Below are 27,784 nucleotides of genomic sequence, written 5' to 3'. Positions count from 1 at the left end.
CCATGAATAAATCGAGCCTAACAATTTTTTTTGTAATGACTGTAATTAATAAATTTATTAATACACACATATGTTTTATATCATTCTTTCATTCTTTCATCTTTATCATTCTTTCATCATTGAGTCCCATATGTTTTATATCATTCTTTGTAACTTTGTTTAAATAAGTGGCATAGAACATAGGTATTTTGCAAGTTAACGGTGCGGTTATTTTTATCGGTGGGAAGACGATAGTGCAATGCAAATAAAATAATTATTTTAAAGTTTTATAAAATAATTTATTTACTAGTTAACTTTGTTTTGATTAATGTATGCATTGTTAATAAATAGAAAAAATGCTATAAATGACTCGTTTTATAATTTATATAATAATGCACTTCTTTCTAGATGACGCTTTTATGCTCCGTTAAACAGGCATCCAACAAATAAGGCTGAAAAAAATGTCTATCGGGTGATAATCTCGTGCATATCGAATGATTTTAAATAGATTCCAAATTCAGATAGTTAAAATTAAATGAATACTCGAATTGAATTGCTTCAAATTATTTCCGTCCTCGTTGAATTTGCTCGGCAACTTTATTAACAAACTTTATTTTATCTTTTAGAAGCATCCCCTCAACTAATACAAAATACTGAGATAATAATACAACGAGGGCCATAACAGAGGTATCATTAGTCCCTTATTTTAACCCTTTGAACTATAATAATAAGATACACGCTATGTATGCGAGGATTTAAACCTAAAAATATAGGTTTGCTGTCATTCATAGATTTTAAATTAAGCAATTTTGCTATCTTTCGACATTTATAAAAATCTTTTTCAAATATAATTTTACAAACGATACATCTTTCAAAATGGCGAAGTGCATTCGACCTAGGAATACAAAGGGTGTAGTTTCAAACTATAAACGCCGATTTAACTTGGATTTTTTTTTTCCTCTGGTAAATTTGAAATTTGATGTGAACTTTAACTATGAATTATAAATTTCAGGGACATCAAACGATTCTTTGGTGCTCATTTCATCTTTCTAACTAAAGCCCTACTTATTAGAATAAAAGGCATGTAGAGGAATTAGCCCTATTATAATTCCGAATACGCAGTCAAAATTCAATTGCGCGCAGTTAAGATTTCAAGTTCATTTTTGAAACATTCTCATTTTCTATTCAATATTAGATACAGACTGTCTGTTTATATTAACAGTGGCGACAAACCGATTGTTAACACAGTTTCACGGCTGAAGTCAAGATCGAAAAGAAAATCACTATCTTATAATTAAAGATCGGAACAGAGTCATCGGACCTTATTTTTACTTTTCTTGATATGCGATTCATGAAAATTTTGAAGAATTTTCCCGATTTCATTCTCCCCTACTTCAAATAACAGTTTTGGAAAAAAATGTTAATGACAAGGTTGACCGAAAAATGGTTCGATCTATACGAACGAAATTTGGTTTAAGGTTTTTATACCAAACTAAGGTTTATATATATATTCCTCGAGCGAATTTTATTTACGGGAAATCTCTCTACGGATGTGCCGTTCGAATATACATTTTACGAAACAAAGAGAGTTAGATGAATAAATTTCGGTACGCAGATTTAGCATTTATAGTGTAGACACCTACCAGCTCCAACAATAGTAGATTGGCTCTTGGGTCGATCTATATTTTGAGATACGTGCAAATACGATAATGAAAAAACGCAATAGCTGAAATAATCAAATGTTGCATGATATTTTCTTAACTACAAATGTAGCTGTGTCAAGTTTTGTTTCAGTTGGTTCGAAATAACGCGCATACTATTAACCGTCTGTCAGAGATGAATTTCAGAAAAACCAGCCAAGCATCACACCATATATGCAGTAAAAATGCTAAATTATCGGCAATAGTTAATATTTTATAATTATTGTAAGTCAGTGTCATGCAATACGTTCTCTGCCTTACCCACGACCCACAGTCAGAGAAATACTGGATGAATTAAAATCCAATGAGAGATTACATTATTATTTTTATAAAAGATTTAAATGGAATTAAGTAGACGAGAAAAGTTATTAAGAACAGTTTCAGATCTTATACATCTTCTACGTAATTAAAATAAAATATTTAGGTTCGGATTTTTATTTTCTATTTTAGCTTACATATTAAATAATTTTAAAATATAATTGATAGTTGCACATTATAAGTTATTTTAAACCAGCATGCCTTACATAGTTGAAGGTGAATAAATGGCTATTATTCTTACGTAAATTTAGATTTAACCCTAATGAGTGATGTGGTATTTTCAAAACTACTAATTTTAATGTGCGAAATTTGATTCAAAACTAAATAGCAAATGTTTTTCTAAATTTCCTTTTACACTTTTAACTTTTCCTTTTAAAAAGAATTTTACTTTAAAGGAGGAGTAATAGATTTCAATGTAAATATTTTGGATATAAATATTTTACTATTAACACCTAATATGATATCCAAGTTTCTCTGTGGTGTAATGTAAATGAAAGAACACAAACAACGCGCACCTACTGACCCCACATGAGTCGCATACCAGCTCATAAAACAGCGTCTGGATGCGAGAGATGCGAGTTCATGAAAGACTTTGATGGCTAAACGCCTTCCCGCCCCTTCCTTTTCTTCGGGAGGAAGATGAAATATATATATATATATATTTCTTTCAAATAAGTTAAAGAAAAATAAAAATACCATTCAAACAGCAAAAATTGAATAAAATGTAAGCACTTTTAAAAGATTTGATAATGTCTAAAGTTTTTGTCAATTGCAAATCCAAATTGTTTAGTTCATGCAGAGATCATATACGAGTTCTCTTTGCAAAAGTCATGCCTAAGAGGGAATGGAATCGGTAGAGTTCTCCAATAATGTTCAAGGAAGATGGGCAAGCACTGCAGTCTCTCTTTTCCCGACTTCAGCGGGAGTACTTGATTACTGCAAAGGTCAGGCCATATCTTTGCAGAACTGTCCTTCTTCCAACAGGAGTTACAGTCTTCCTGTGTTAGTGCTTTCCAAGGTTCCGTTGCATTCCTACTGTCACCGATCCAGTCGCATTCCACCCACTCCGTCGTATTTGCAAAAAATAGTTAAAAAAAATTAGTATAAAAAAATTAAGATACTGACAAAAAAAGTTAATAATATACTGACAAATAGAACAAAACAACAATTAATTTGCTTTAGATAGATGGTAATTACAGATGCAGCGTAACCACTTGTCATGACGTATTATTATTATTATTATTATGAGATTAATGATATCAATACGATCTGTCCTGTTCCGATTTCATTAAGATTTCGGATACTTTAAATTGCATCGCCGCTGTGAGTTACAAAATGGTTAACCGTTTTATAACCGAACGACTATATATCGGTGCGAAAGCGATGACATTTTTCATTTTTGTAAAATAGTTCAGATTTTTTCATTTACTCACACATATATAAAAACATATCTGTAATAAAAAGAAAATCAATTTAAATTTCAGATGTACTATTTCTTAAGAATAGCAGCATTTATTATATATCCTCTGGTCTCTTACATATCTTAAATTCAATGAAGAAGAATTTGACGTACAAACATGATTATCGAACCCAATTCTGAAAAGACAACGACATGTTAACGACATGTTCACGCCTTGAAATTACTGGTAAAAAACAATGAAACACTTTCACTCTAAGAATAACTGTAAGGGAACATCTAATACAGGGATATATCTTTATCACTTCTTAGAATATTGATAAAAAAAATCTCTTTTCAGTAGCAGTAAAGAATTAGTTCAGTTGAAATAGTTTTTTTGTCTTCATGATGACAAAATTCTATTCATGAAGAGAAAACAGTTCATTATTTTTAATGAAGTCTGTGATACCAATCTAAAATTCTTTCCAGTGTCTTTAAACATAGTCTAAAAAATTATTGTTTTTTACTCTTAATAAAGATATATTGATTTAGATATTACTTAAATTGATTTAGAATTCTTTTTTGTAGAAAATCTGTTTTAACACCTTTTAAAAATATACAGATACTTCTATCTATTATATTCTTCTATCAGTAGCTTCTAGGAATATAAATTTAATGTAGCAGACATAAAGGAGAAACGGTTTGCATTTGGTTCTGTGCTATTTTTTTTATGATAATTATTCTCAGTTAAAAACATTTCATTGAATTTTTTTTTATACTGAAACAAGAAATTAGAATAAATAAATTTCTAAAATCTATACTGGCTAATATATTGAGTTAAAAATTAAAAATCTCTTTAATGAAGATTATTCCTTTGAATATCCATTTAAAATTTTGCAAATTTTTCTTGGAATTACCTAAATTACAAAAGGTTTATTTATTAGATTTATCTGAATTTATGCAAACGTTTCAGAATCTTAATATTTTTTTTTACCGTTATAATATACTGTTGATAATAAAAAAACCACAAAGAAATTGATAATTCTTTTATACAAACAAAAATTAGAAAAAATATAAAAGACATATGATGAGGAGATATTTTTAATACTTAGATTCTTAAAATAGAGAAAATATCTTACGGCCATGTTCTGTACATTAACTGCATTGAAATAATCCGTTATACTTATTTGCAGTTTTTTTCGCGTATTTTTAGATGCTAGATTTGATTTCACATTTAAATTTATAAAGTGCTCTGTATTATAAATAAAAATCTGAAAGGATTTTTTTCAAATATATTGTCATTTAAAAATTTCTGTTTAGTCTGATTTGAGATTTTCTCTCAGTTTTGCAATCTGAAATGTAATGATTGTTGTGAAAATACCTATGAATCTATGAATGAAATTATCTATGAATTATCTCTAACTCATTGTCTCAATCTCAACAAAGTAGTTAATCTATATCACGATTTGATATGCCATTTTTCATCGGTTTGCTGAAATTTTAAAATATGATTAACAGTCGATTAAAATATAGAAAACAGCTGTATTAATTTGTAATATTTCTCAGAATTTTTTATTATGTGCTGTAGTTTATTATTAGCATATCTTGATCTGCATCTTTTTATTGGCATTGTACATATTCAAAATATTATGTTTCAGTTTTATTTCCTATGTGTTAATCCAGTTTTGGCATACATTAATTAAATATTAGGCAATTGAAATTATTCCGACGACGACCGACAACTTATTCATATGGAAGGTTAAAGAAGAGCTGTTAAAGAGAGAAATAACATGAAATATTTATTTCATCTATCTAATATCTTATAATAGCAAGTCAGCCAGTTTTTAATTTTACTAAGCATTTATTTGACAATAATAACTGGTGTATTGTATCATCCTATAAATGAATCTTATTTCATTCAGCAAACATGTAAACTAGAAATAACAGATACATGTTTTGTATAATTTTGTATTTTACAACCTCCTTATCGGTGAAAATTAATTTTTCTTTAACAATAATTATTGCAAGAAACATATATATCACTGTGAAATTTTTCTCTGATTTTTTTTCAAATTGGTATAGTAATTACTATTATAAGAGTAATGTAAATAAATGAAAAGTAATATATAAGCAAAAGAAAATGCCATTAAAAATTATTTACATTAAGTTTTATTATTGTCTTGGTTTAAACAATGCTACGTATTTCTTTTAAATTCAAATATTTCTTATATATTTATTCCTTTTTCTTTATCACTATATTTTTAACGTCTGAGAGAAAATAATATTTTTAAATCTGCAGTTAATTTAAAATACATTTAATTATATTTGGATGAAATTAAAGAATGTATTTTTTGTAAAGTAATTTAAAATGACATGTTAAAAATAAATATTAATTATAAAAATTCCTTCTCAAACTAATAATTTTACTTAATTTAATCGATTATATAATGTTTTGATTGAATGGGGATTGACAAACTTTAATATATATGTTAATGATTAATAAATTTATTTTATTGGGAAATTATTTTCATAATCTGTATTTGATGTAATTTTTTTATTTAATACTAAATGTATTGGCAGTAAAATATTACTTATATTTTCGATTTTGGGAATTATTTCAAAAATATATGAAAGAGTACACAACAAATACATTGTTTTTCACTTCTTATTTCATGAGACTTTATTACACTTGATATAAAAAAAAATGATGTTTTAAAAAATTGTTACCTGTATTTTTTACACATCGTTATATTGTATTTAGTTTATTTTTATTCTATATTCTACTTGTCTTGGCATCGTGGTTTTCAATAGCATTCCGTCTATAAGGGTTGCGTTGAATTGTTATAAAATACTAATAATAAGTTTGATTATAATTCGTTTATTAAACACAATTTTTTAAAATTATATAGACTTGTTAATAATATGTTCTTCATATTCCAATCTTTAAGATGGGTGTCTAACTTGTTACGTACTGGCAAAAGTTTTTAATAAAGAAAAACAAATGCAATACACTTTTTCAAAAAATTATTTATTAAAACGAGGAAACAAAGTAATTATAATTACAAGGCACTTCATTGCATTCTGTTTATTATTGAATAAATAAAATGAAATGCATTTTTATTATCTAATAAATATACATTTATCCAAGTTTTAAATTTCAAAACATTATTTAGAATGAGAAATTACAATACATTTTTTTCCTACTCTTAACAAAATTAGTGAGATCAGAAAGACATAAACTACATCTTGGAACTTCTAATTTTTTATTCCTTTTTAAAAATTTTAGACAGAAAAAAAATTGCAAATGATAAAAGCCAATTATTTATGTCTTAGTTAATACATATTTCAATTAACCTTTCTATACTGTATTAAATTTCAAAGTTGTATTTATCTTTGTAATAAGACCCTCGGGGGGGGCACCTCGAAATGAGGATGAGATGCTTCCGGCATGGTGGTTGGATCTCGCCACCCTGGAGGGTACACTAATAGGTGGGGGATCTGACTCCCCCCATCGATGAGGGGACGTACTTCCTTCGGGGAGGGTTGTACCGTGGCCGGTGACGGCCCTTAGGACTCAACCACAGTTCCCGCCAATTGCTGTTGCGGCGGTCCGGTCATTCAGTTCTATGGTTTAAATCCGTGTGCCTTAGGGCGGGTCGGAGAGTTAGAAGGTTGACTTATCTTTGTAATAATGTTTACCGGCAATATAAAGAATATAAATCATGAGCAATCTTGCAACTAATTAATATTTTATAGATTTTGTTTAAAAATTTGAATGCATAGGAATGTAATTCATATGCATACAATTTCATTGCATTCATATTTTTATAGTATGCTCGTAGCGCAGTTATTTACAGTTCATCAGGAATCGGTTATTACAAAGAATTATATTTCCGGAATGATTAATGCAGATTATATTTCAATTTAAAATGAAGTGAAACTATATCATGTCGAAATCAAGTTATTCCAAAAACAAACAGTTGGTGTTGCCAATTTTAAAAGGACGAACTTGCGAAAACAAAGATCATATTACAGAGATATAGTTGTTATATACTCTGCAAATTGCGCAAACGCCAAAATTTCCCAGAAAGGAATATAAATTATAAAATTTTCAGTAAGGTGCAAGCAATCGGCAAGAAGATACGATTTTTTTTCTTTCGAAATTAATTGGTATTTTTTATATGTAAAGAATTGAAAAAAGCATTTCGATGAATTAAAAATATATTTCATCATTGGTAGCACTAGTTAACTAGCACAGTTTTGACTGCAATTCCATCAGTAAGTTGAGTTTTTTCTCTTCGTTTAAGGAAAATTTAGAGAATATATGGAACACAATTTAGAGAACAATGATTCAGATTTGATTTGCAAATTGCACCACTTAAATAGAAAAACAACAGTAAGGACCCAGTATTCAGAAGAGGATGATTTTCTTTTTCAACGTGAATTAGAATATTTATTGATGTAAATAATTGAAGAAGGCATTTTGATGAAATCAAATGATGTTTCATATGTAGTAGCATAATTAAAGCAGCGTAGTTATGAATACCGAAAAGTTAGAAATTTAGATTTTCTCTTTGATTAGGAAAACTTGGAAAGGCTTCAGCAAATACAGTTCATAAAAATTGGATGTAGTTTTGTGAGGCAAATTGCATCACTTAATTTGATACTTGCTCTTAAATGAAATTTTTCAAGTAAGAGTACGTGATTTTTCTTCTTCGAAATGACTTCATCTTTTGATTTTTATGTAAAGAATATATGAGTGACATTTCAATGAATTAAAACGATATTTCATTAACAGTATCAACAGCTAAGCAGCACAGTTTTAAAATAACTGCTTTAGTCATTCAAGTTTTTGTTTAATGAAAATTTGGAGAGCCTTTATGCAAGACAGTTCAGAGAACTAGGAGGCAGTTTTGTTTGGAAAATTGCACCACTTAATTTGAAAATTTTCAGTACGGAGCAAGCATTTAGTAAGATGATGTGATTATTTTTTTCGAATTGAATTCATTTTTTGATGGAAAGAATATATGAAACACATTTCAATGAATGATATTTCTTCAATAGTAGCATCATCAAAGCTGCACAGTTTTACAACATTTGCTTTAGTCATTCTTTGTTTAAGGTAAATTTGTAAAGGCTTTATGGTAGACAGTTCAGTGAACTGGGGTGCAGTTTTTTAAAGCAAATTCCACCAATAAATTTGAAAAATTTCAGTACGGAGGAAGCATTTAGTAAGAGGATGTGATTTTTATTTTCCTTCGAATAGAATTCATTTTTTATGCAAAGAATATATGAAAAGATTAAATAAATGATATTTCATCAATAATAGAACCAGCTAAGCAGCACAGTTTTGCAACAATTGCTTTAATCAGTCACGTCTTTCTTTGTTTAAGGAAAATTTGGAGAGTCTTTATGAAGACAGTTCAGATAACTAGGGTGCAATTTGTTTTAGGCAAATTGCACCACTTAATTTGAAAATTTTCAGTACTGAACAAGCATTTAGTAGGAGGATGTGATTTTTATTTTCTTTGGAATTGAATTCATTTTTTTATGCAAAGCATATATGAAACACATTTCAATCAAATCAAAAGATATTTCGTTAACAATAGCACCAGCTAAGCAGCAGAATTTTATAACAATTGCTTTAGTCATTCACGTCTTTCTTTCTTTAAGGAAACGTTGGAGAGAATTTATGAAAGACATTTCAGAGAACTCGGGTGCAGTTATATTTGGAAATTGCACAACTTAATTTGAAAAATTTCAGTACAGAGAGAGCATTTAGTAAGAGGATGTGTTTTTATTTTCTTTCGAACTGAATTCATGTTTTTATGCAAAGAATATATGAAACATTTCTATGAATGATATTTCGTCAATAGTAGAATCAGCAAAGTTGTACAGTTTTACAACATTTGCTTTAGTCATTCTCGTCATTCTTTGTTTAAGGTAAATTTGTAAAGGCTTTATGGTAAACAGTTCAGTGAACTGGGGTTCAGTTTTTTTAAGAAAACTGCACCAATAAATTTGAAAAATTTCAGTACGGAGGAAGCATTTAGTAAGAGGATGTGATTTTTATTTTCTTTCGAATAGAATTCATTTTTTTATGCAAAGAATATATGAAACACATTTCAATGAATTCAAAAGATATTTCATTAACAGTAGCACCAGCTAAGCATCAAAATTTTACAACAATTGCTTTAGTCATTCACGTCTTTCTTTCTTTAAGGAAAAGTCAGAGATAATTTATGAAAGACAGTTCAGAGAACTGGGGTGCAGTTATATTTGGAAAATTGCACCACTTAATTTGAAAAATTTCAGCACGGAACAAGAATTTAGTAAGAGAATTTGATTTTTATTTTCTTTCGAATTGAATTAATTTTTTTATGCAAAGAATATATGAAACACATTTCAATGAATACAATGGATATTTCATTAACAGTAACACCAGCTAAGCAGCAGTGTTTTACAGCAATTCCTTTAGTCATTCACGTCTTTCTTTCTCTAAGGAAAAGTTGGAGAGAATTTATGAAAGACAGTTCAGAGAACTGGGGTGCAGTTATATTTGGAAAATTGCACCACTTAATTTGAAAAATTTCAGTAAGGAGAGAGCATTTAGTAAGAGAATGTGTTTTTATTTTCTTTCGAACTGAATTCATTTTTTTCATGCAAAGAATATATGAAACATTTCAATGAATGATATTTCATCAATAATAGCACCAGAAAAGCTGCACAGTTTTACAACATTTGCTTTAGTCATTCACGACTTTCTTTGTTTAAGGAAAATTTGGAGAGCCTTTATGGAAGACAGTTCAGAGAACTTGGGTGCATAAATTTTAAGCAAATTGTACCACTTAATTTGAAAAATTTCAGTGCGGAGAAAGCATTTGGTAAGAGGATGTGATTTTTATTTTCTTTCGAATAAAATTCATTTTTTTATGCAAAGAATATATGAAACACATTTCAATGAATTCAAAGGATTTTTCATTAACAGTAGCACCAGCTATGCAGCACAGTTTTACTACAATTGCGTTAATCAGTCACGTTTTTCTTTCTTTAAGGAAAATTTGGAGAGACTTTATGGAAGACATTTCAGAGAACTGGGGTGCAGTTATATTTGGCAAATTGCACCACTTCATTTGAAAAATTTCAGTACGGAGCAAGCCTTTAGCAATAGGATCTTATTTTTATGCAAAGAATATATGAAACACATTTCAATGAATTCAAAGGATATTTCATGAAAAGTAGCACTAGCTCAGCATCACAATTTTACAACAATTGATTTAGTCATTCACGTCTTAATTTCTTTAAGGAAAAGTTAGAGAGAATTTATGAAAGACAGTTCAAAGAACTCAGGTGCAGTTATATTTGGCAAATTGCACCACTTAATTTGAAAAATTTCAGTACGGAGAAAGCATTTGGTAAGTTGATGTGATTTTTTTTTCTTTCGAATTAAATTCATTTTTTTATGCAAAGAATATATGAAAAAAATTTCAATGAATTCAAAGGATATTTCATTAACAGTAGCAGCAGCTAAGCATCACAATTTTACAACAATTCATTTAGTCATTCACGTCTTTCTTTGTTTAAGGAAAATTTGGAGAGCCTTTATGGAAGAAAGTTCAGAGAACTGGGGTGCATTTTTATAGGCAAATTGCACCTCTTAATTTGAAAAATTTCAGTACGAAGCAAGTAGTTAGTAAGAGGATGTGGTTTTTATTTTCTTTCGAAATTAATTTTTTTTATGCAAAGAAAATATGAAATACATTTCAATGAATTAAAGGATAATTCATTAACAGTAGCACCAGCTAAACAGCACAGTTTTACAACATTTGCTTTAGTCATTCACGTCTTTCTTTGTTTAAGGATAATTTGGAGAGCCATCATGTAAGACAGTTCAGAGACCTGGGGTGCATTTTTTTTGTCAAATTGCACCACTTAATTTTGAAAAATTTCAGCCCGGAGCAAGAATTTAGTAAGAGAATTTGATTTTTATTTTCTTTCGAATTCAATTCATTTTTTTATGCAAAGAATATATGAAACGGATTTCAATGAATTCAAAGGATATTTCATTAACAGTAGCACCAGCTAAGCAGCACAGTTTTCGAACATTTGCTTTAATCATTCACGTCTTTCTTTGTTTAAACAAAATTTGGACAGCCTTTATTGTAGACAGTTCAGAGAACTGGGGTGCAGTTATATTTGGCAAATTGCACCACTTAATTTGAAAAATTTCAGTACGGAGAAAGCATTTGGTAAGAGGATGTGATTTTTTTTTAATTGAATTCATTTTTTTATGCAAAGAATATATGAAACATTTTAATGAATGATATTTCATCAATAGTAGCACCTGCTAAGAAGCACAGTTTTACAACATTTTCTTTAGTCATTCACGTATTTCTTTGTTTAAGGAAAATTTGGAGAGCCATCATGTAAGACAGTTCAGAGACCTGGGGTGCATTTTTTTTGTCAAATTGCACCACTTAATTTGAAAAATTTCAGCACGGAGCAAGAATTTAGTAAGAGAATTTGATTTTTATTTTCTTTCGAATTCAATTCATTTTTTTATGCAAAGAATATATGAAACGCATTTCAATGAAATCAAAGGATATTTCATTAACACTAGCACCAGCTAAGCAGCACAGTTTTACAATTGCTTTAGTCATTCACGTCTTATTTTGTTTAATGAAAATTTGGAGAGCCTTTATGGAAGACAGTTGAGAGAACTGGGGTGCATTTTTATAGGCAAATTGCACCACTTAATTTGAAAAATTTCAGTACGGAGCAAGTAGTTAGTAAGAGGATGTGGTTTTTATTTTCTTTCGAAATTAATTTTTTTTATGCAAAGAAAATATGAAATACATTTCAATGAATTCAAAATATATTTCATTAACAGTAGCACCAGCTAAACAGCACAGTTTTACAACATTTTCTTTAGTCATTCACGTATTTCTTTGTTTAAGGAAAATTTGGAGAGCCATCATGTAAGAAAGTTCAGAGACCTGGGGTGCATTTTTTTAGTCAAATTGCACCACTTAATTTGAAAAATTTCAGCACGGAGCAAGAATTTAGTAAGAGAATTTGATTTTTATTTTCTTTCGAATTCAATTCATTTTTTTATGCAAAGAATATATGAAACGGATTTCAATGAATTCAAAGGATATTTCATTAACAGTAGCACCAGCTAAGCAGCACAGTTTTCAAACATTTGCTTTAATCATTCACGTCTTTCTTTGTTTAAACAAAATTTGGACAGCCTTTATTGTAGACAGTTCAGAGAACTGGGGTGCAGTTATATTTGGCAAATTGCACCACTTAATTTGAAAAATTTCAGTACGGAGAAAGCATTTGGTAAGAGGATGTGATTTTTTTTTTAATTGAATTCATTTTTTTATGCAAAGAATATATGAAACATTTTAATGAATGATATTTCATCAATAGTAGCACCTGCTAAGAAGCACAGTTTTACAACATTTTCTTTAGTCATTCACGTATTTCTTTGTTTAAGGAAAATTTGGAGAGCCATCATGTAAGACAGTTCAGAGACCTGGGGTGCATTTTTTTTCTCAAATTGCACCACTTAATTTGAAAAATTTCAGCACGGAGCAAGAATTTAGTAAGAGAATTTGATTTTTATTTTCTTTCGAATTCAATTCATTTTTTAATGCAAAGAATATATGAAACGGATTTCAATGAATTCAAAGGATATTTCATTAACAGTAGCACCAGCTAAGCAGCACAGTTTTCAAACATTTGCTTTAATCATTCACGTCTTTCTTTGTTTAAACAAAATTTGGACAGCCTTTATTGTAGACAGTTCAGAGAACTGGGGTGCAGTTATATTTGGAAAATTGCACCACTTAATTTGAAAAATTTCAGTACGGAGCAAGCATTTAGTAAGAGGATGTGATTATTTTTTTTCGAATTGAATTCATTTTTTGATGGAAAGAATATATGAAACACATTTCAATGAATACAATGGATATTTCATTAACAGTAACACCAGCTAAGCAGCAGTGTTTTACAACAATTCCTTTAGTCATTCACGTTTTTCTTTGTTTATGGAAAATTTGGAGAGACTTTATGGAAGACATTTAAGAGAACTGGGGTGCATTTTTTTTAGGCAAATTGCACCACTTAATTTGAAAAATTTCAGTACGGAGCAATCATTTAGTAAGAGGATGTGATTTTTATTTTCTTTCGAATTGCATTCATTTTTTTTATGCAAAGAATATATGAAACAGATTTCAATGAATTCAAAGGATATTTCATTGACAGTAGCACCAGCTAAGCAGCACAGTTTTAGAACATTTGCTTAAATAATTCACGTCTTTCTTTGTTTAAACAAAATTTGGACAGCCTTTATTGTAGACAGTACAGAGAACTGGGGTGCAGTTATATTTGGAAAATTGCACCACTTAATTTGAAAAATTTCGGTACGGAGCAAGTATTTAGTAACAGAATGTAATTTTTATTTTCGAATTGAATTCATTTTTTTAATGCAAAGAATATATAAAACATTTCAATGAATGATATTTCATAAATAGTAGCACCAGCAAAGCAGCACAGTTTCACAACAATTGCTTTAGTCATTCACGTCTTTCTTTGTTTAAGGAAAATTTGGAGAGCCTTTATGAAAGACAGTTCAGAGAACTGGGGTGCAGTTATATTTATAAAATTGCACCACTTAATTTGAAAAATTTCAGTACAGAGCAAGCATTTAGCAAGAGGATGTGATTTTTTTTTTTCGAATTGAATTCATTTTTTGATGGAAAGAATACATGAAACACATTTCAAGGAATACAATGGATATTTCATTAACAGTAACACCAGCTAAGCAGCAGTGTTTTACAACAATTCCTTTAGTCATTCACGTCTTTCTTTGTTTAAGGAAAATTTGGAAAGCCTTTATGGAAGACAGTTCAGAGAACTGGGGTGCATTTATTTTGGCAAATTGCACCACTTAATTTGAAAAAATTTCAGTACGGAGCAAGCATTTCGTAAGAGGATGTGATTTTTTAAAAATTAAATTCATTTTTTTATGCAAAGAATATATGAAACATTTTAATGAATGATATTTCATCAATAGTAGCACCTGCTAAGAAGCACAGTTTTACAACATTTTCTTTAGTCATTCACGTATTTCTTTGTTTAAGGAAAATTTGGAGAGCCTTTATGGAAGACAGTTCATAGAACTGGGGTGCAGTTTTCTTAGGCCACTTGCACCACTTAATTTGAAAAATTTCAGTACGGAGCAATCATTTAGTAAGAGAATGTAATTTTTATTTTCGAATTGAATTCATTTTTTTAATGCAAAGAATATATAAACATTTCAATGAATGATATTTCATAAATAGTAGCACCAGCAAAGCAGCACAGTTTTACAACAATTGCTTTAATCATTCACGTCTTTCTTTATTTAAGGAAAATTTGGAGAGCCTTTATGAAAGACAGTTCAGAGAACTGGGGTGCAGTTATATTTGGAAAATTTCCCCACTTAATTTGAAAAAGTTCAGTACGGAGAAGCATTTAGTAAGAGGATGTGATTTTTTTTTCTTCGAATTGAATTCATTTTTTGATGGAAAGAATATATGAAACACATTTCAATGAATACAATGGATATTTCATTAACAGTAACACCAGCTAAGCAGCAGTGTTTTACAACAATTCCTTTAGTCATTCACGTTTTTCTTTGTTTATGGAAAATTTGGAGAGACTTTATGGAAGACATTTCAAAGAACTTGGTTGCATTTTTTTTTAGGCAAATTGCACCACTTAATTTGAAAAATTTCAGTACGGAGCAATCATTTAGTAAGAGGATGTGATTTTTATTTTCTTTCGAATTGCATTCATTTTTTTTTATGCAAAGAATATATGAAACACATTTCAATGAATTCAAAGGATATTTCATTAACAGAAGCACCAGCTAAGCATCACAATTTTACAACAATTCATTTCGTCATTCACGTCTTTCTTTGTTTAAGGAAAATTTGGAGAGCCTTTATGGAAGACAGTTCAGAGAACTGGGGTGCATTTATTTTGGCAAATTGCACCACTTAATTTGAAAAAATTCAGTACGGAGGAAGCATTTAGTAAGAGGATGCAATTTTTATTTTCTTTCGAATTGAATTCATTTTTTTTTTTTTATGTAAAGAATATATGAAACAGATTTCAATGAATTCAAAGGATATTTCATTGACAGTAGCACCAGCTACGCAGCACAGTTTTAGAACATTTGCTTTAATCATTCACGTCTTTCTTTGTTTAAACAAAATTTGGACAGCCTTTATTGTAGACAGTTCAGAGAACTGGGGTGCAGTTATATTTGGAAAATTGCACCACTTAATTTGAAAAATTTTAGTACGGAGCAAGTATTGAGTAACAGAATGTAATTTTTATTTTCGAATTGAATTCATTTTTTTAATGCAAAGAATATATAAAACATTTCAATGAATGATATTTCATAAATAGTAGCACCAGCAAAGCAGCATAGTATTACAACAATTGCTTTAGTCATTGACGTCTTTCTTTGTTTAAGGAAAATTTGGAGAGCCTTTATGGAAGACAGTTCAGAGAACTGGGGTGCATTTATATTTGGAAAATTGCACCACTTAATTTGAAAAATTTCAGTACGGAGCAAGCATTTAGTAAGAGGAAGTGATTATTTTTTTCGAATTGAATTCATTTTTTGATGGAAAGAATATATGAAACACATTTCAATGAATACAATGGATATTTCATTAACAGTAACACCAGCTAAGCAGCAGTGTTTTACAACAATTCCTTTAGTCATTCACGTTTTTCTTTGTTTATGGAAAATTTGGAGAGACTTTATGGAAGACATTTCAGAGAACTGGGGTGCATTTTTTTTAGGCAAATTGCACCACTTAATTTGAAAAATTTCAGTACGGAGCAATCATTTAGTAAGAGGATGTAATTTTTATTTTCTTTCGAATTGCATTCATTTTTTTATGCAAAGAATATATGAAACACATTTCAATGAATACAATGGATATTTCATTAACAGTAACACCAGCTAAGCAGCAGTGTTTTACAACATTTTCTTTAGTCATTCACGTATTTCTTTGTTTAAGGAAAATTTGGAGAGCCTTTATGGAAGACAGTTCATAGAACTGGGGTGCAGTTTTCTTAGGCCACTTGCACCACTTAATTTGAAAAATTTCAGTACGGAGCAATCATTTAGTAAGAGAATGTAATTTTTATTTTCGAATTGAATTCATTTTTTTAATGCAAAGAATATATAAAACATTTCAATGAATGATATTTCATAAATAGTAGCACCAGCAAAGCAGCACAGTTTTACAACAATTGCTTTAATCATTCACGTCTTTCTTTGTTTAAGGAAAATTTGGAGAGCCTTTATGAAAGACAGTTCAGAGAACTGGGGTGCAGTTATATTTGGAAAATTGCACCACTTAATTTGAAAAATTTCAGTACGGAGCAAGCATTTAGTAAGAGGATGTGATTTTTTTTTCTTCGAATTGAATTCATTTTTTGATTTAAAGAATATATGAAACACATTTCAATGAATACAATGGATATTTTATTAACAGTAACACCAGCTAAGCAGCAGTGTTTTACAACAATTCCTTTAGTCATTCACGTTTTTCTTTGTTTATGGAAAATTTGGAGAGACTTTATGGAAGACATTTCAAAGAACTTGGTTGCATTTTTTTTAGGCAAATTGCACCTTTTAATTTGAAAAATTTCAGTACGGAGCAATCATTTAGTAAGAGGATGTGATTTTTATTTTCTTTCGAATTGCATTCATTTTTTTATGCAAAGAATATATGAAACACATTTCAATGAATTCAAAGGATATTTCATTAACAGAAGCACCAGCTAAGCATCACAATTTTACAACAATTCATTTCGTCATTCACGTCTTTCTTTGTTTAAGGAAAATTTGGAGAGCCTTTATGGAAGACAGTTCAGAGAACTGGGGTGCATTTATTTTGGCAAATTGCACCACTTAATTTGAAAAAATTCAGTACGGAGGAAGCATTTAGTAAGAGGATGCGATATTTATTTTCTTTCGAATTGAATTCATTTTTTTTTTTTATGTAAAGAATATATGAAACAGATTTCAATGAATTCAAAGGATATTTCATTGACAGTAGCACCAGCTACGCAGCACAGTTTTAGAACATTTGCTTTAATCATTTACGTCTTTCTTTGTTTAAACAAAATTTGGACAGCCTTTATTGTAGACAGTTCAGAGAACTGGGGTGCAGTTATATTTGGAAAATTGCACCACTTAATTTGAAAAATTTTAGTACGGAGCAAGTATTTAGTAACAGAATGTAATTTTTATTTTCGAATTGAATTCATTTTTTTAATGCAAAGAATATATAAAACATTTCAATGAATGATATTTCATAAATAGTAGCACCAGCAAAGCAGCACAGTTTCACGACAATTGCTTTAGTCATTCACGTCTTTCTTTGTTTAAGGAAAATTTGGAGAGCCTTTATGAACGACAGTTCAGAGAACTGGGGCAAAGTTATATTTGGAAAATTGCACCACTTAATTTGAAAAATTTCAGTACGGAGCAAGCATTTAGTAAGAGGATGTGATTTTTTTTTTCGAATTGAATTCATTTTTTGATGGAAAGAATACATGAAACACATCTCAATGAATACAATGGATATTTCATTAACAGTAACACCAGCTAAGCAGAAGTGTTTTACAACAATTCCTTTAGTCATTCACGTCTTTCTTTGTTTAAGGAAAATTTGGAGAGCCTTTATGGAAGACAGTTCAGAGAACTGGGGTGCAGTTTTCTTAGGCCACTTGCACCACTTAATTTGAAAAATTTCAGTACGGAGCAATCATTTAGTGAGAGAATGTAATTTTTATTTTCGAATTGAATTCATTTTTTTAATGCAAAGAATATATGAAACATTTTAATGAATGATAATTCAGCGATAGTAGCACTAGCAAAGCAGCACAGTTTTACAACAATTGCTTAGTCATTCACGTCTTACTTTGTTTAAGGAAAATTTAGAGAGCCTTTATGGAAGACAGTACAGAGAACTTGGGTGCATATATTTTAAGCAAATTGTACCACTTAATTTGAAAAATTTCAGTACGGAGCAAGCATTTAGTAAGATTATGTTTTTTTTTATTTTCTTTCGAATTGAATTCATTTTTTAATGCAAAGAATATATGAAACGCATTTCAATGAATTCAAAGGATATTTCTTTAACAGTAGCACCAGCTAAGCAGCACAGTTTTACAACAATTGCTTTAATCAGTCGCGTGTTTCCTTATTTAAGGAAAAGTTGGAGAAAATTTATGAAAGACAGTTCAGAGAACTCTGGTGCTGTTATATTTGGCAAATTGCACCACTTAATTTGAAAAATTTTAGTACGGAGCAAGCATTTAGCAAGAGGATGTGATTTTTTTTTAATTGAATTCATTTTTTTATGCAAAGAATATATGAAACATTTTAATGAATGATATTTCATCAATAGTAGCACCTGCTAAGAAGCACAGTTTTACAACATTTTCTTTAGTCATTCACGTATTTCTTTTTTTAAGGAAAATTTGGAGAGCCTTCATGGAAAACAGTTCAGAGACATGAGGTGCATTTTTTTTGTCAAATTGCACCACTTAATTTGAAAAATTTCAGTACTGAGCAAGCACTTAGTAAGAGGATGTGATTTTTATTTTCTTTCGAATTGAATTCATTTTTTTATGCAAAGCATATATGAAACACATTTCAATCAATACAAAGGATATTTCATTAACAGTAACAGCAGCTAAGCAGCACAGTTTTACAACAATTGCGTTAATCAGTCACGTCTTTCTTTCTCTAAGGAAATGTTGGAGATAATTTATGAAAGACAGTTTAGAGAACTATTGTGCAGTTATATTTGGAAAATTGCACCACTTAATTTGAAAAATTTCAGTACGGAGCAAGCATTTGGTAAGAGGATGTGATTTTTTTTTTAATTGAATTCATTTTTTTATGCAAAGAATATATGAAACATTTTTATGAATGATATTTCATCAATAGTAGCACCTGCTAAGAAGCACAGTTTTACAACATTTTCTTTAGTCATTCACGTCTTACTTTGTTTAAGGAAAATTTGGAGAGCCTTTATGGAAGACAGTTCAGAAAACTGGGGTGCATTTTTTTTTAGGCAAATTGCACCACTTAATTTGAAAAATTTCAGTACTGAGCAAGCACTTAGTAAGAGGATGTGATTTTTATTTTCTTTCGAATTGAATTCATTTTTTTATGCAAAGCATATATGAAACACATTTCAATCAATTCAAAGGATATTTCATTAACAGTAACAACAGCTAAGCAGCACAGTTTTACAACAATTGCGTTAATCAGTCACGTCTTTCTTTCTCTAAGGAAATGTTGGAGATAATTTATGAAAGACAGTTTAGAGAACTATTGTGCAGTTATATTTGGAAAATTGCACCACTTAATTTGAAAAATTTCAGTACGGAACAATCATTTAGTAAGAGGATGTGATTTTTATTTTCTTTCGAATTGAATTCAATTTTTTATGCAAAGAATATATGAAACGCATTTCAATGAATTCCAAGGATATTTCATTAACAGTAGCACCAGCTAAGCAGCACAGTTTTGCAACAATTGCTTTAGTCATTCACGTCTTACTTTGTTTAAGGAAAATTTGGAGAGCCTTTATGAAAGACAGTTCAGAGAACTGGGGTGCAGTTATATTTGGAAAATTGCACCACTTAATTTGAAAAAATTCAGTACGGTGCAATCATTTAGTAAGAGGATGTGATTTTTATTTTCTTTCGAACTGATTTTTTTTTTTTTTTTTTTTGCAAAGAATATATGAAACACATTTCAATGAATTCAAAGAGTATTTCATTAAAAGTAGCACCAGGTAAGCCTCACAGTTTTACAACAATTCCTTTAGTCATTCACGTCTTTATTTGTTTAAGGAAAATTTGGAGAGCCTTTATGAAAGACAGTTCAGAGAACTGGGGTGCAGTTATATTTGTAAAATTGCACCACTTAATTTGAAAAATTTTAGTACGGAGCAAGCATTTGGTAAGAGGATGTGATTTTTTTTTTAATTGAATTCATTTTTTTATGCAAAGAATGTATGAAATATTTTAATGAATGATATTTCATCAATAGTAGCACCTGCTAAGAAGCACAGTTTTACAACATTTTCTTTAGTCATTCACGTCTTACTTTGTTTAAGGAAAATTTGGAGAGCCTTTATGGAAGACAGTTCAGAAAACTGGGGTGCATTTTTTTTAGGCAAATTGCACCACTTAATTTGAAAAATTTCAGTACTGAGCAAGCACTTAGTAAGAGGATGTGATTTTTATTTTCTTTCGAATTGAATTCATTTTTTTATGCAAAGCATATATGAAACACATTTCAATCAATTCAAAGGATATTTCATTAACAGTAACAACAGCTAAGCAGCACAGTTTTACAACAATTGCGTTAATCATTCACGTCTTTCTTTCTCTAAGGAAATGTTGGAGATAATTTATGAAAGACAGTTTAGAGAACTATTGTGCAGTTATATTTGGAAAATTGCACCACTTAATTTGAAAAATTTCAGTACGGAGCAAGCATTTAGTAAGAGGATGTGATTTTTATTTTTCGAATTGAATTCATTTTTTGGTGGAAAGAATATATGAAACACATTTCAATGAATACAATGGACATTTCATTAACAGTAACACCAGCTAAGCAGCAGTGTTTTACAACAATTCCTTTAGTCATTCACGTCTTTCTTTGTTTAAGGAAAATTTGGAGAGCCTTTATGGAAGACAGTTCAGAGAACTGGGATGCATTTATATTTGGAAAATTGCACCACTTAATTTGAAAAATTTCAGTACGGAGCAAGCATTTAGTAAGAGGATGTGATTATTTTTTTCGAATTGAATTCATTTTTGGATGGAAAGAATATATGAAACACATTTCAATGAATACAATGGATATTTCATTAACAGTAACACCAGCTAAGCAGCAGTGTTTTACAACAATTCCTTTAGTCATTCACGTCTTTCTTTGTTTAAGGAAAATTTGGAGAGCCTTTATGGAAGACAGTTCAGAGAACTGGGGTGCATTTTTATAGGCAAATTGCACCACTTAATTTGAAAAATTCAGCACGGAGCAAGAATTTAGTAAGAGAATTTGATTTTGATTTTCTTTCGAATTGAATTCAATTTTTTATGCAAATAATATATGAAATGCATTTCAATGAATTCAAAGGATATTTCATTAACAGTAACACCAGCTAAGCAGGACAGTTTTACAACAATTGCTTTAGTCATTCACGTCTTTGTTTAAGGAAAATTCGGAGAGCCTTTATGAAGACAGTTCAGAGAACTGGGGTGCATTCTTTTAAACAAATTGCACCACTTAATTTGAAAAATTTCAGTACGGTGCAATCATTTAGTAAGGGGATGTGATTTTTATTTTCTTTCGAACTGATTTTTTTTTTTTTTTTTTTGCAAAGAATATATGAAACACATTTCAATGAATTCAAAGGGTATTTCATTAACAGTAGCACCAGGTAAGCCTCACAGTTTTACAACAATTGCTTTAGTCATTCACGTCTTTATTTGTTTAAGGAAAATTTGGAGAGCCTTTATGAAAGACAGTTCAGAGAACTGGGGTGCAGTTATATTTGGAAAATTGCACCACTTAATTTGAAAAATTTCAGTACGGAGCAAGCATTTAGTAAGAGGATGTGATTTTTTTTTAGAATTGAATTCATTTTTTTAATGCAAAGAATATATTAAACATTTCAATGAATGATATTTCATCAATAGTAGCACCAGCAAAGCAGCACAGTTTTACAACATTTGCGTTAGTCATTCACGTCTTTCTTTGTTTAAGGAAAATTTGGAGAGCCTTTATGGAAGACAGTTCAGAGAACTGTTGTGCAATTTTATAGGCAAATCGCACCACTTAATTTGAAAAATTTCAGTACGGAGCAAGTATTTAGTAAGAGGATGTGATTTTTATTTACTTTCGAAATTAATTTTTTTATGCAAAGAATATATGAAATACATTTCAATGAATTCAAAGGATATTTCATAAACAGTAACACCTGCTAAGCAACACAGATTTACAACAATTGCTTTAGTCATTTACGTCTTTATTTTTTTAATAAAAATTCGTAGGGAATTTATGAAAGACAGTTCAAAGAACTCGGGTATAGTTTTGTTTGGCAAATTGCACCACTGTATTTGAAAAATTATAGTAAAGATCAAGCAATCATTAAGAATTTATGATTTTTTTTTTCTTTCGAAATGAATTTGTATTTTTTTATTTAAAGAAATATATGAAAGACATTTTGTGGAAAAATTTTTTGGAGAGATATTATCCAAGTCAGTTTCATTAACTGGAAAGAAATTGGACAAAGACGTTCATTCGATTCACTTATATTGAAATTATCCTTGAGCCCACTTATATAAAATAATTTTTACCCAGAATAACGATTATTGACGAGATGATTTATTTTTCAAAGAATAAAGAGAGTTAAGCGAGTGTCAAACTATATAAAAATTTGACAAAAAGGATTTTTGCACCACTTATGTAGAATTTTTTCTTATTCACCACTTATGTAACACAAATTATTATCCAGAAGAAATATTGTTGTATAGACGAATCGTCTTCCAAAATAAGATAGAGAGGATTGTTTTCCGTAAAATGATAAACGGAAATTTTTAAAAAGTATATATGGAAGACAGATAAAATTATATGAACTTTTGTATTATATTTGAGACTAGTTTATTCATTTGGAGGAGGCGATTTTTTCCGGAGAATTTGAATTTTTTTTTTTTTTTTTGATTTTTCATCAAAGAATAATGGAGAGCAGATGATCTTGAAGAATTTGAGAAAATCTGAACTTCTCATGAGATTTTTTCTTCAATATTCTCTTCAATTTGGAGAAATGTTTGTTCTTTGTAAAATACAAAAAAGCAAATTATTTAAAGATTATGTTGACAACTCGTCTGTTTCAAAAATAAGGCAATTTTCATTTTACAATTTATATTTCTTTTTTCTGGACTCTGCGATTAATATTTTGCACGCTATTAAATTTATTTTAACATTTCCTTTATATACTTTCTTTTTTTCCTGGGGACCGTAATATTTTTTTCTATCTAAGTGGGCAGGCGGGATTTTTAAAAAGAATTTGGATTTTTTATGTGTAAGGAATGTAAAAAAGAATTTCGATGAATTTAAACAATAATTCATCGAAAGAAGCACCACCTAAGCAGTACAAAATTCATAACAAGTGGCTTAGTCATTTAAATTGTTCTTTTTGTTTAAATAAAATTTTGCGATAATATATGAAAGACAGTTCATAGAACTGGGGTGCTCATTTATTTAATAAATTGCACCACTTAATTGGAAAAGTTTCACGGAGGAGCTAGCAATTGATAAGAGGAAGTGATTTTTTTCAAAAGAATTTGAATTTTTTATATGTAAGGAATGTAAAAAAGAATTTCGATGAATTTAAACAATGATTCATCGAAAGAAGCACAACCTAAGCCGTACAAAATTAATAACAAGTGGCTTAGTCATTTAAATTGTTCTTTTTGTTTAAAGAAACTTTTTGCGATAATATATGAAAGACAGTTCATAGAACTGGGGTGCTCATTTATTTAACAAATTGCACCACTTAATTGGAAAAATTTTAGCGAGGAGGAAGCAATTGATAAGAGGAAGTGATTTTTTAAAAAGATTTTGGATATTTTATATGTAAGGAATGTAAAAAAGAATTTCGATGAATTTAAAAATGATTCATCGAAAGAAGCACCACCTAAGCAGTGCAAAATTCATAGCAAGTGCCTTATTCATTTAAATTGTTCTTTTTGTTTAAAGAAAATTTTGCGATAATATATGAAAAACAGTTCATAGAACTGGGGTGCTCATTTATTTATCAAATTGCACCACTTAATTGGAAACATTTCAGTCAGGAGCAAACAATCGTCAAGAGGATATGATTTTTGTCTTTTAAAAGAAATTGGGACTTTTTTTTGATGTAGAGATTTTAAAAAACTGTTTCGTTTTTTGTTAATTAAAGTTTCATTGATAGTAGCCCACCTAAGCCGTAAAGTTTTGATAACTAGTGACTTAGCCATTAAAATTGTTCTTTTTGTTTAAAGAAAATTTTGCGTTAATATATGAAAGACAGTTCATAGAACTGGGGTGCTCATTTATTTAACAAATTGCACCACTTAATTGGAAAAGTTTCAGCGAGGAGCAAGCAATTGATTAGAGGAAGTGATTTTTTTAAGAAAGATTTTGGATATTTTATATGTAAGGAATGTAAAAAAGAATTTCGATGAATTTAAACAATGATTCATCGAAAGAAGCACCACCTATGCAGTATAAAATTCATAACAAGTGGCTTAGTCATTTAAATTGTTCTTTTTGTTTAAAGAAAATTTTGCGATAAGATATGAAAGACAGTTCATAGAACTGGGGTGCTCATTTATTTAACAAATTGCACCACTTAATTGGAAAAATTTCAGCGAGGAGGAAGCAATTGATAAGAGGAAGTGATTTTTTAAAAAGATTTTGGATATTTTATATGTAAAGAATGTAAAAAAGAATTTCGATGAATTTAAACAATGATTCATCGAAAGAAGCACCACCCAAGCAGTACAAAATTCATTACAAGTGCCTTAGTCATTGAAATTGTTATTTTTGTTTTAAAAAAATTTTGCGATAATATATGAAAGACAGTTCATAGAACTGGGGTGCTCATTTATTTAATAAATTGCACCACTTAATTGGAAAAGTTTCACGGAGGAGCTAGCAATTGATAAGAGGAAGTGATTTTTTTCAAAAGAATTTGAATTTTTTATATGTAAGGAATGTAAAAAAGAATTTCGATGAATTTAAACAATGATTCATCGAAAGAAGCACCACCCAAGCAGTACAAAATTCATTACAAGTGCCTTAGTCATTGAAATTGTTATTTTTGTTTAAAAAAAATTTTGCGATAATATATGAAAGACAGTTCATATAACTGGGGTGCTCATTTATTTATAAATTGCACCACTTAATTGGAAAAGTTTCACGGAGGAGCAAGCAATTGATAAGAGGAAGTGATTTTTTTAAAAAGATTTTGGATTTTTTATATGTAAAGAATTTAAAAAAGAATTTCGAGTAACTCAAACAATGTTTCATCGAAAGTAGCACCACCAATGAAGCACACTGTTGACTAGAAATGGCATAGTCATTGAGGTTTTTGACCCAGAATTTTGACCCAGAATAACGATTATTAAGTAGGCTATTTTTTCAAATAATAAAGAGAAGAAAGTGAGTTTTATGACGTATAAGAAAATTTGACAAAGACGTCTATTGGGCACAATTATATAGAATATATTTGTATGCACAAATTATATAGAAATATTCGTATGGCCCATATACGTAACAGATTTTAACCCAGAAGAAATATTGTTGAGAAGACGATTCGTTTTTCAAGGAATATTTGAAATTTATTAAAAGGCAGGAGGTTTTAAATTTATTTTAATATTTTTTTTTTTAGATTTCTTCTTTTTCTCGGGGACCGTAATTTTTTTTTTTTTTCGAAAGGAATTGGCAGTAATTTTTTTTAAATACAGAATTGTTTTGGCGCAGCACAGAGATTTATTTTCTTTTTTTTCATTTAACGTGGGATTGTGTTAATAGCGATTAAGACGTCTTTGTCGGTTACCTGCCTCCTGCCTTCATACTCCGCAACTCTCTGTGCCATTTCGAATATACGTCTGATGGTTTCGCTATGAGTGTCATTTAAGTCAGGTGATTCCAGTGGTGGTAGTCCTCTCTCTACTTCGAAATACGGGTACGAACGGTCCCCGACGAATTGCGCCATTACCCTTCGAAAAACTGCCACGGTGATTCTGGGTGCATCTGGGTCTCTCTGTGGAAGAAATGAGGAATATTTTTATGAGTATGAAAAGTTAAGATTATGAAAATAAATATAATAATTAAATCTTGTTAGGTTCGCATTTTATTTTTTTACTCATTTTTTTCAACATATTCTACTATTGCAAATCAAACAAACTTCATTTCTATGCCGTTCAAAAACTGCTTGCAGGAGGAAAATAATGCTTCAGCCTGTAACTGGGGTTCCGCTAATAATCAAACATAACTTTTGTTTTCCTTTGTAGTTAAATTAAAATCGTCGTGGAAAACTTTTATGAACGAAAAACGGTTTAATACTGATTTCATCCAAGGCAAGACATCTCGTAAAGTAATTCGTTTAATTAACACAGTGACCGTGTATCGAGTTCAAGTTTTGAATCTTAGAATCGTGATTAGAACCAAGTATGCATTTTTGCGTCTAACTGTTTTCCGTTCAACTAACTGAATTTAAAATTTAAGAATGTAATTGTTATAAGAATATTAATTTATTGTCCGAAGTAAATCAATGAAATTATTCAGTTATATTTCAAGCACACTCGATAATACAACATAATGTTAACTCACTGAAGAATTACATTCAAAATATTATGCTCACATTTCAGAGAAGTTTTACTAAAAGAATTTTTTTTTATCAGTGCTGAACGACAAACATCCTAAAGAATCCAAAATTCGATATTGCCTTCAAATTTGGTTCAAAAGCAATAGTTCAAATTTCATTTTTGTAAATTGAAGCAATTAGATCGCAAATGTGTTTTTTCTTAACTTGGCGAGCTCCAAACTGTGATTATTTTTCAAACATTGAAATTATTTTCTTTGAAGGTCATGTTTTCTATTTATTTTTCTTTCATATACCAAAAGGTAAAATCTGAAGCAGTTACTTAAAATATTAAAGCAGCGTCACTTATCGTCGAAAACCAAAACTCGCCGATTTCTGAAGGAAACATTGAAAACCATTGAATTTTTAATTCATTTGTAGACGCAGAACCAATTCTAGGGACTTAAATTTATTATTTCTATTTACAATACCGGATAGCAAAAGTTTCAAATAACATTTAAATTTGAATTTGAACAGAAGTACAACTCCGCATCGTTGCAACGAGCGCTATAAGCCTTATAAAATTATCAAGAAATAAACGTATGATAGATAGGTAGAGAGTTAGGAGGATGGTACAAAGGTAATAAAATTGCTCAGCACTGCACAGTTTTATCGAACGCGAACTGTTTCTTTTCAATTTTTAAAAACGCGTCAACACTGACTTTTCCAGCTGTCAGCTTCAAGAAATTCGAGTGTTTCGTATGAAATTTCTTCCCCGGCAAAGCTAGAGAACCCACGGTTTAAAATCGTTTGAATATAGTGGACAAAGTAATGCTCCAGAAAAATGGTATGAATATCGTTGGTCAATACATCCACCCTCCCAACGCAGTTTATATCTTAGGGACTTTCTTGATTTTGTAAGACTTCTTTCA

The sequence above is a fragment of the Argiope bruennichi genome, chromosome 7 (genome assembly GCF_947563725.1).
Source record: "Argiope bruennichi chromosome 7, qqArgBrue1.1, whole genome shotgun sequence".
NCBI lineage: Eukaryota > Metazoa > Arthropoda > Arachnida > Araneae > Araneidae > Argiope > Argiope bruennichi.
This window is presented reverse-complemented; position numbering follows the sequence as displayed.